At 39.9% G+C, this 7,334-nt stretch overlaps 1 protein-coding gene across 3 annotated transcripts in view; it reads right to left on the bottom strand.

The window, feature by feature from the left end:
• LOC112147595 (semaphorin-6B) overlaps positions 1-7,334 on the bottom strand; it is a 41,377-nt gene that overhangs the window by 32,748 nt on the left and 1,295 nt on the right. The window lies entirely within an intron of this gene.

The following is a 7,334-nucleotide window of genomic DNA, read 5'->3' on the forward strand; positions in this document are numbered from 1 at the left end:
AATTAATTTGAATTTGAATTTGAATACAGAAAGGGGATTTTTTGGGGGATATTTGGATACTTTCTTAGTAACTATGTCAAATAAACCTGTAAGATAATGTTGTAGTTGCTTCAAACTACTAAAACTACAAACTGCTTTATTCACTGCACCCTCTTCAGCTCACATTCAACCATTTTCAATAAAATGGGATGAAAACTCTCGCAGTCTTGCAAGGATACGCAACTTTCTATGAGCGTTTTCAGGCTCTACATACAAAACACACATTGAAAGCTAAACCAGGTTTGACCAATCAGGGACTCAGATTTGTTAGTGAAGTTTGGATGGCGTCCCTTTTAATTCACAACTATTTGAAAATTAAAATGAATAATTGTGGTTTGTGCCAGCCGAAATTACATGACACTACGTCTTTCATATATTGGAATAAAGCTGTGAAAGAAGATTTGCATCACTTCGACATTTGGCACCAAGCCTCTTCCAACTGTAGATGGCGAACATGAGTTAGCAAACAGTAGAAGAAGAAGAAGTACATCCCAGCTTATCTAAATCGAACTAAGAGTATGCAAAACTGAGCATTTGGGTATTGATCCAATCCGATACTAGTCAATATTGGAAATATACCAATATCAATATTTTTCATAAATCCGGTAGATGTGACACGAACCTCAAAATCTCAATTGTTTTTAATCGCTGTGAGTGTATTTATTTTTAGAAGTTTCCCTTTTTTAATTACTTGATAAATGTAAAAACAGAATTAGGACAATATTTTGAAATAAATGTAAAATAGTGAATTCAAATAAAACTTCTTGAAATTAAATAAAAAGTAGTGAAGAAGTGAATACAAAACCGTCAACAAACCAAAAGAAACATGTAACTGTGAAACAGATATGAATCAAAATGTTTAACCATAAAAAATAACCAGAAGAAATATAAATAATCTGTAACTTCTTAGCCTTTTAATAGAACAACAAAAATAGGTGAAAAGTAACTTGTAAAAAAACAACTAAGCATTTAAATAGAGCTTTTAAAACAGGTGTAAATATGAATAACTTGTAAATAACGATCAGAGGTTTTTATTTAGGAACAACATACTGTCAACATTTTTTGGTTTTTATGTTTTTGGTTTCGTCTCTGACTAGCCAACTTCCCTGTTTTGGAAAAAATTCTCTGACATTGCAACCACTGCCAGATATTTCATGGCAAGTTTGCTCAAAGTCTGCTGCTGAGATCTCACAGGGCTGACGAGAGCGGGGAGGCAGCGACTCAGTAAAGTCCTTTGTTGTAGATACAAATACAGAAATATCAAACAAGAGTGGAAATATCGATATCTGCGAGTCGGTATCGATCCGACACCAACTTGAGAGCGATATTATCGATATTTTGGATTGATGTGCCCAGCACTAGTGTGACTGGAATAAATGAGATTGATAATCAATAATAATGTCTTGTATTCCCTGTAGTTCTGGTGTCTCCACATAGATGGTGCACTATAAATACATTGATATTTGTTCTTTTGTTTTGGTGCAGAAAGTTATTCTGCATTCATTTGTTGTTGGAAGATTTGTTGTTTTTCCAACGTTCATGTGTGTTTTTTTAGTTAGTAATTTTTCCTATCATTCCAACACCACATGAACGCAGCATTTCTACAAGTTCACAATTTCCCATGAAAGACATCAATCAATTGGTCTAATTAGCACAAAAATAACAATAGAAATCGTAATTTTGAAAAGAAAACTCCAAAATGTTCTGTTTTAAAATATTAGTTTCAATCAAAATTAAAGCAAACAAGAAAATTCTGACCAATAGCTAAAAAATTAGGGTTCTTCTTTCACGTATAAGGGAACCTTAATGCAGTTTATTACAATATTTAAGAACAATCTCTACAGTGGATCAAATAGTGGAAGCTAAATATAGAAAATGTAACAATTGTGGTAATTTAAAGTCCCAAAAAAGCTAATATTTAGTTGATTAGCACTGCAGTGAGAAGATAAGACATTCAGAGACGAAACATTTTTATTTCCCTCCTGGTCAGTGCTCATCTCATGCAATATCCTTCATACACAAGCAGCTGATATAACTGTGTGATGATTCAATGGTCGGCGCCGTTGCTCATGGTGAAAACAAACCAAGCCAAACCAAGGTGACATTTTTCATAATTCTCCACCCACATAAACTCATTCTGAAGCACCACAAACGATATACACTATACACTGTGGCACAGCAGTAAGTATTTAAAAATGTACCCAAAAAAAGGTAATTTTTTAAATTAAAAACTTGAGCTCAAGTCATTTCAAGTGAAAAAGTAATTTATTTCTGTAAGATTTCTGTTAAATCTAGAACAATTTTAACACTGAACCAGATGGTGTCAATCATTTCACTGCAGAGATAAACTAATTCATAGGGGAGTTATGCAGCCTGTTTGTGTGCGCGATGGAACCATCATTCAAATTACAGTTTTTGCTTTTATTGCGATGGAAGTGACATTCCCTCAAGCGCTATCTGGCTAATCACAGTCAAGGGAACGTCTTCTTTGGTTAAACATCCTAAAATACTTTTCAGTGGAAGGGGTCGTTTATATGCTAATGAAAAAGTTACCTTCACATACACCTTTGACTCTTGGTTGTGCAAGGAAAAAAAGATGGAAAGAAAACAAAGTCAGTCAGGCTGACGGAGGGATATAATACAAGTTAGAAGCAAGAGAGAGGAAGAATGAAAGGAGAGGAGAGAAGACACAGAAAAGAGAGGAAGAGATATTCCCTCGGGTAAGTGCTGTAGGTAATTAAAATAGGATGGACAGAACTGGAGTCTTGCCAAAGAGGAGCTCTAGCTCTCCTTAGACTTCTTCCTGTCAAGTCTTTTGGCAAACCACAAATAGCTGCTTGTGACAGACACATAACTATTTGTTAATATATCAAGTTTTCTTAACTTTTTTAAAATAATTTAGTGATAAAAGCTGACAGTTTGGATTGCAATCCAAGTAATATTTGCACCCCTGATGGTGCATAGAGACCGAATATTGCGGGACACACACACGCAAACACACGCCAATGTCTGTGGCGCTGTGCAAAGCTGCAGCAAGGGCAAACGTTTCTAACCAGAGTTTGACTGCAGTAAGCACATATACATTCACTGCACAGCCCTGAGCTCCAGGCGAGCGCATGAGTATGCAGTGCACACACTCAGACACTCACTTTGAGCTCAGACAAACGCACACACGGCCCACCGGGTACGACGGCAAAAAGAGGTGCAGTCTAATTACACAATGCTGAAATCCAAAACCTTTCACTCAGTCTTTTTTTTTATTATTTTGTTATCAACATTCATGATGTCACGTAGGGAAGTATCCTGCAGGGAGCATGCTCCTTAGATGACAAATGCATTATTAGAACTATTGTAACACATTCAGTTCTGCTGCCATTTTTGCTTCTTTAACTACCAACGCTAGCCTTTCATTTTCCACTTCAGCATGCTAAATAAGCTGCGCTCCCGTCTCTGCATGGCAACCATTACCGTAGATCTCACACCCTGTTAGTATCTTTTCTTTTCCTCACACGGGGAACCTGAAAGGTAGCTCACATTCTCTTCGTGTAGCTTTTTGTTCGCTATGATCGGTGGTATGGGTAAATTTAGCTCTTTTGGCAGATGCCTGCTAAGAAGATCATAGCTCACAATAGGTGGTCTATGCACAACAGCTATCAAAATGCCAAAGAACCTTCTTGTAGACTGACATGGGCACACATATGCACGCTGAGACTCACACTCCTGCAGCACAGAAACCCGCGTGCAGACACGACACCTCCCTCGAGAGCCTTCCCTCCTCCTCTCAGGTATAATTGTGTTTCTGCTATGTTTTGCTCCTCTCTTTTCAGTTGTAACTGGAGCCCCCCGAAGAAAAGCCATAATTAAAAGAGAAAAGTTGTGTTTGTTGTGAAAGCGATGATAGGTGTTAGAGAGGACGGGAAGGCGAGAGACAGATTAGCAACTGCAAACGCTAATCAGGCTATGAAATCATGAGGAGAAGCTGGGAGACAAAGGGCTCTGGTGCCTTTATCTCCCAACTGAAAAGTCTTCCAAATCCCTCTGGCTAAGCTGCCATTACTAAAGCCTGCTTTTGGCACAGGTGCTTACTGAACGCGCTGGACGACAAAAGCAGCAAAAAACGAGAAGTCAAGCGTTGTAACAGATGCATTTAAGGAAAGGTTATTTAGTTGTTTCCCTGTTTTAACTGTTACAACATGTAAACAAGCTTTTTATTTATATCTATTTACACAAATTGCAATAAATGTAAAAAGTAGACACACTGACTGTATAAGAGAACTGGACTGAGCAGAAGTGACCCATAAAAAATGATTTGCTCTCAGTTCCAACCAAATGTAGTCAATTCACTCCTGATATGTCTGGCGCCATGTTGGAACCAGACGTCTTCAGTAAGCCGCGGTCTGAGTCAACATTACTATGGCAACCGCGCTCTGCAATCAGGAGTGAGCTTGTTGGAAGTCCACGCCCCTTCCACAGAAAGAAGACTCAGGAGAATCTGTCAATCGAACACTTCAAACGATCGACGCCAGACCATCTATTTTTACTGAGGTATTAGATTGGTCAGTTTATAACTTGGACAACTCAAGAGGACCTGGATGCAGAAAACAACATGGCCCCAACATGGCATAAGGGACTCGTTAGCCGGAAGTCCTCCACCGAAAGTCCGGGTGAAGTTTGCACTCTTCCCCTAGAAAAACACCGGGACTGGGTTACGGTTAGGTTAAGTGTTAAAGTTAGGAATCTTCTACTATAAATACGCAAATTCAGCTTCTGGCTACAGTTGTGACATTTCGGCTAGTTATGAGTTTAATGTTGTGTTTGGCCGCCATCTTGCCTGGTCCCTCACAAATAACTAGTCCTACAGCGAAAACATCTTGAAAAAAAATTAGGATTAGCAAGAATATGTTAATAAAAAGGTTTCGGAGCAAAGCCCAATCCAAATTCATCCCTTCTCTCTTCCCCTTCATTTGAAGGGGCAGTTTAAGTGCAAGTTTGTGTCCGGGAAATGTATCTTTTAAAACCGACCCTCCAAACGGAGGGATATAAAGTTCTCCATCCAGAGGGTACACCGTCCAGCACCGAGAAGCGCTTTTCTTCACGTGGGTGCGCTCTGAACCACACAAGTTTACATTTAAATGTAAGCAAGGACTTTTTGTTGTAGCATGCCTTTTTTACAGTTATGAAACTGCTGTTGTTATGCATATTTGAGCGCTGGAAGCTCCGTGCTATAGAGAAACCGGCGATTATTGGTGACGTCCAAGATATGAGAAACCATTTTTTCATAACTCTACGTGTGGAGGACCAGATGAAGGGGAAGGGGGAGGGGAAGAATTCGGATTGGGCCCAGGACTGCTTATTCTGACAAATATAATGTAACGACAGAGAAATAGCTGTTTTTTTCTCAATAGAAGTCTATGGGATTTCTGCTTTTTGGGACCAGCAGGTACTTCCTGTATTTGGTGGTCATTCAGTCAACTTCTCTAGACAGTCAAAGGGCTATGAGCTTCAGTTAGATCACTGGAGAATGAAGCTCAGTTTAGAGCAGGCATGTCCAAAGTCCGGACAAATGTGACCGGCATTAAAATTTCCAGGTTCCTTTCATAAAATCAAGAATTTTTGACAAACTGTGAGCAAAATTCCTTGATTGTAGATAGGAAAATTACATTTGAAGCCGTTGTAAACCTGTTGTGCGACCCTTCTGTGACACTTATTAGCTTAATGCTAAATTGCTAGCTGACAGTGAGGGCCAACACTTCCAGGACAAGTGGAAATTGGGATGTTTTTATCAAAGGAAATATTGAACACCTGTCTGCCTATGATATGACACTGTTTTCAAGGAATTCAATAACTACCAGACGAGACATGCTAGCTGCGACAAGCTAACCGAGAAGGAACTGTGCAAAAAATTGTATTTAAATGTATGTTTTCTATCTAAACAAACAAAAAGTATGCCATTGCGATAAAATGCTCAAACATTTTCACCTCACCAAACCTGTCAAAAAGTTTGGACGTCCCTGATTTAGAGGAAAAACGAACATGAAATGTTAAAACAGGCAGCACAAAACTCATAGAACGTGCAATCATCTGCTTGACCGCTGGATGGGAGAGTCTCATGAGTGCCATTAAGAGGAAACGGAGGATGGAGCAAATTGTAAAAAGGAACTCATGTCTGTGGGTTACAGCGAGTGAGACCTCACTGAGTGCACAGGGATGCTGGGAGAGAAGCGGCACCCCATGGGAAAAATCAGCGCTGACAGGGCGTCATAAAGCTGAAGATATATGAAAAGGCTAAAGTGTTTTGCATAAAAATAACTGCAATGCATTTCTGCAGCACACAGGTGGCAGGGGTAACAACCACATCTGTAAAGGGCTGCCATCTCAGCAGGCTGAGCATCGTTTATCTTGCTGTGTACAGTTTACAGATGAGCTGCCACGGCTAAAGACTCCTAGCTTGCATCGTACTTTCTACCTCGTGCCTATTTTCTTTTGAACAAACATCTAGAGACTTGTTGGAAGCTGTTGGACTGATAGCAAAGTGGACAAAAACAGAAGCCCGTCCAGCCAAACATTAAATGTCTTTAAGGTAAAGAACAAAGTTAATCCAATTAGAAATGACTGGTTTAGTGGCAGCCCACGCAGCAGAGACCCGCCAGCCTTTGAATGTTCTGTGCTCCAGAGGTAATAGCAGACAATTTGTCGCAGAAGGCCTGACATATTCTCCTGGAGAGGGAGGCTGTTAGTGAACCGTTCAAATTCTCCTGTCGGTTTGGCCTCTCTTTGTTCCAAACAGATGCAGACTTTCTGACTTGCTTCTTTAAGCAAATGCTGTAACCCTTAAATTGATTCTTATGGTTGGATGACATGAGGTGAAACCCGTTTTTTTCTTTTGCTCTTTTTACAGCTTGACAAATGTGACTGATCGATACGCTTTGATGCATATTCCTCTGTGGATTCAGTTACTTTTTTGCCCTGAAGCTTCCATTCCTTTTATTGAACTTTTAAAGCCCGCTTTATATATATATATATCCAATATGTAATGTTTCATGTCAGTGTGGGTTTGTGGGCGTCAGAAAGCTCTGGAGTTGCTGTTTGTCCACAGACTTCCAAAGATGGACTTGAAGGGACCCGCGGCTGCACCTGTTGTTCTCGCCGTTTGCTGTGTGGTGGGGTCAGCACCTGCTCGCACGGCTGCTGTGTGGCTGTCTGTGTGGGCAACAGGAACACCATTCACACCCGCTCAGACTGCTGTCTGCAGCCCTTCTCTCCCTTTCTGCACCATCATTTTTTTTTTTTTTTTT

This window comes from Oryzias melastigma, linkage group LG17 (genome assembly GCF_002922805.2).
Source record: "Oryzias melastigma strain HK-1 linkage group LG17, ASM292280v2, whole genome shotgun sequence".
In the NCBI taxonomy this organism is placed as follows: domain Eukaryota; kingdom Metazoa; phylum Chordata; class Actinopteri; order Beloniformes; family Adrianichthyidae; genus Oryzias; species Oryzias melastigma.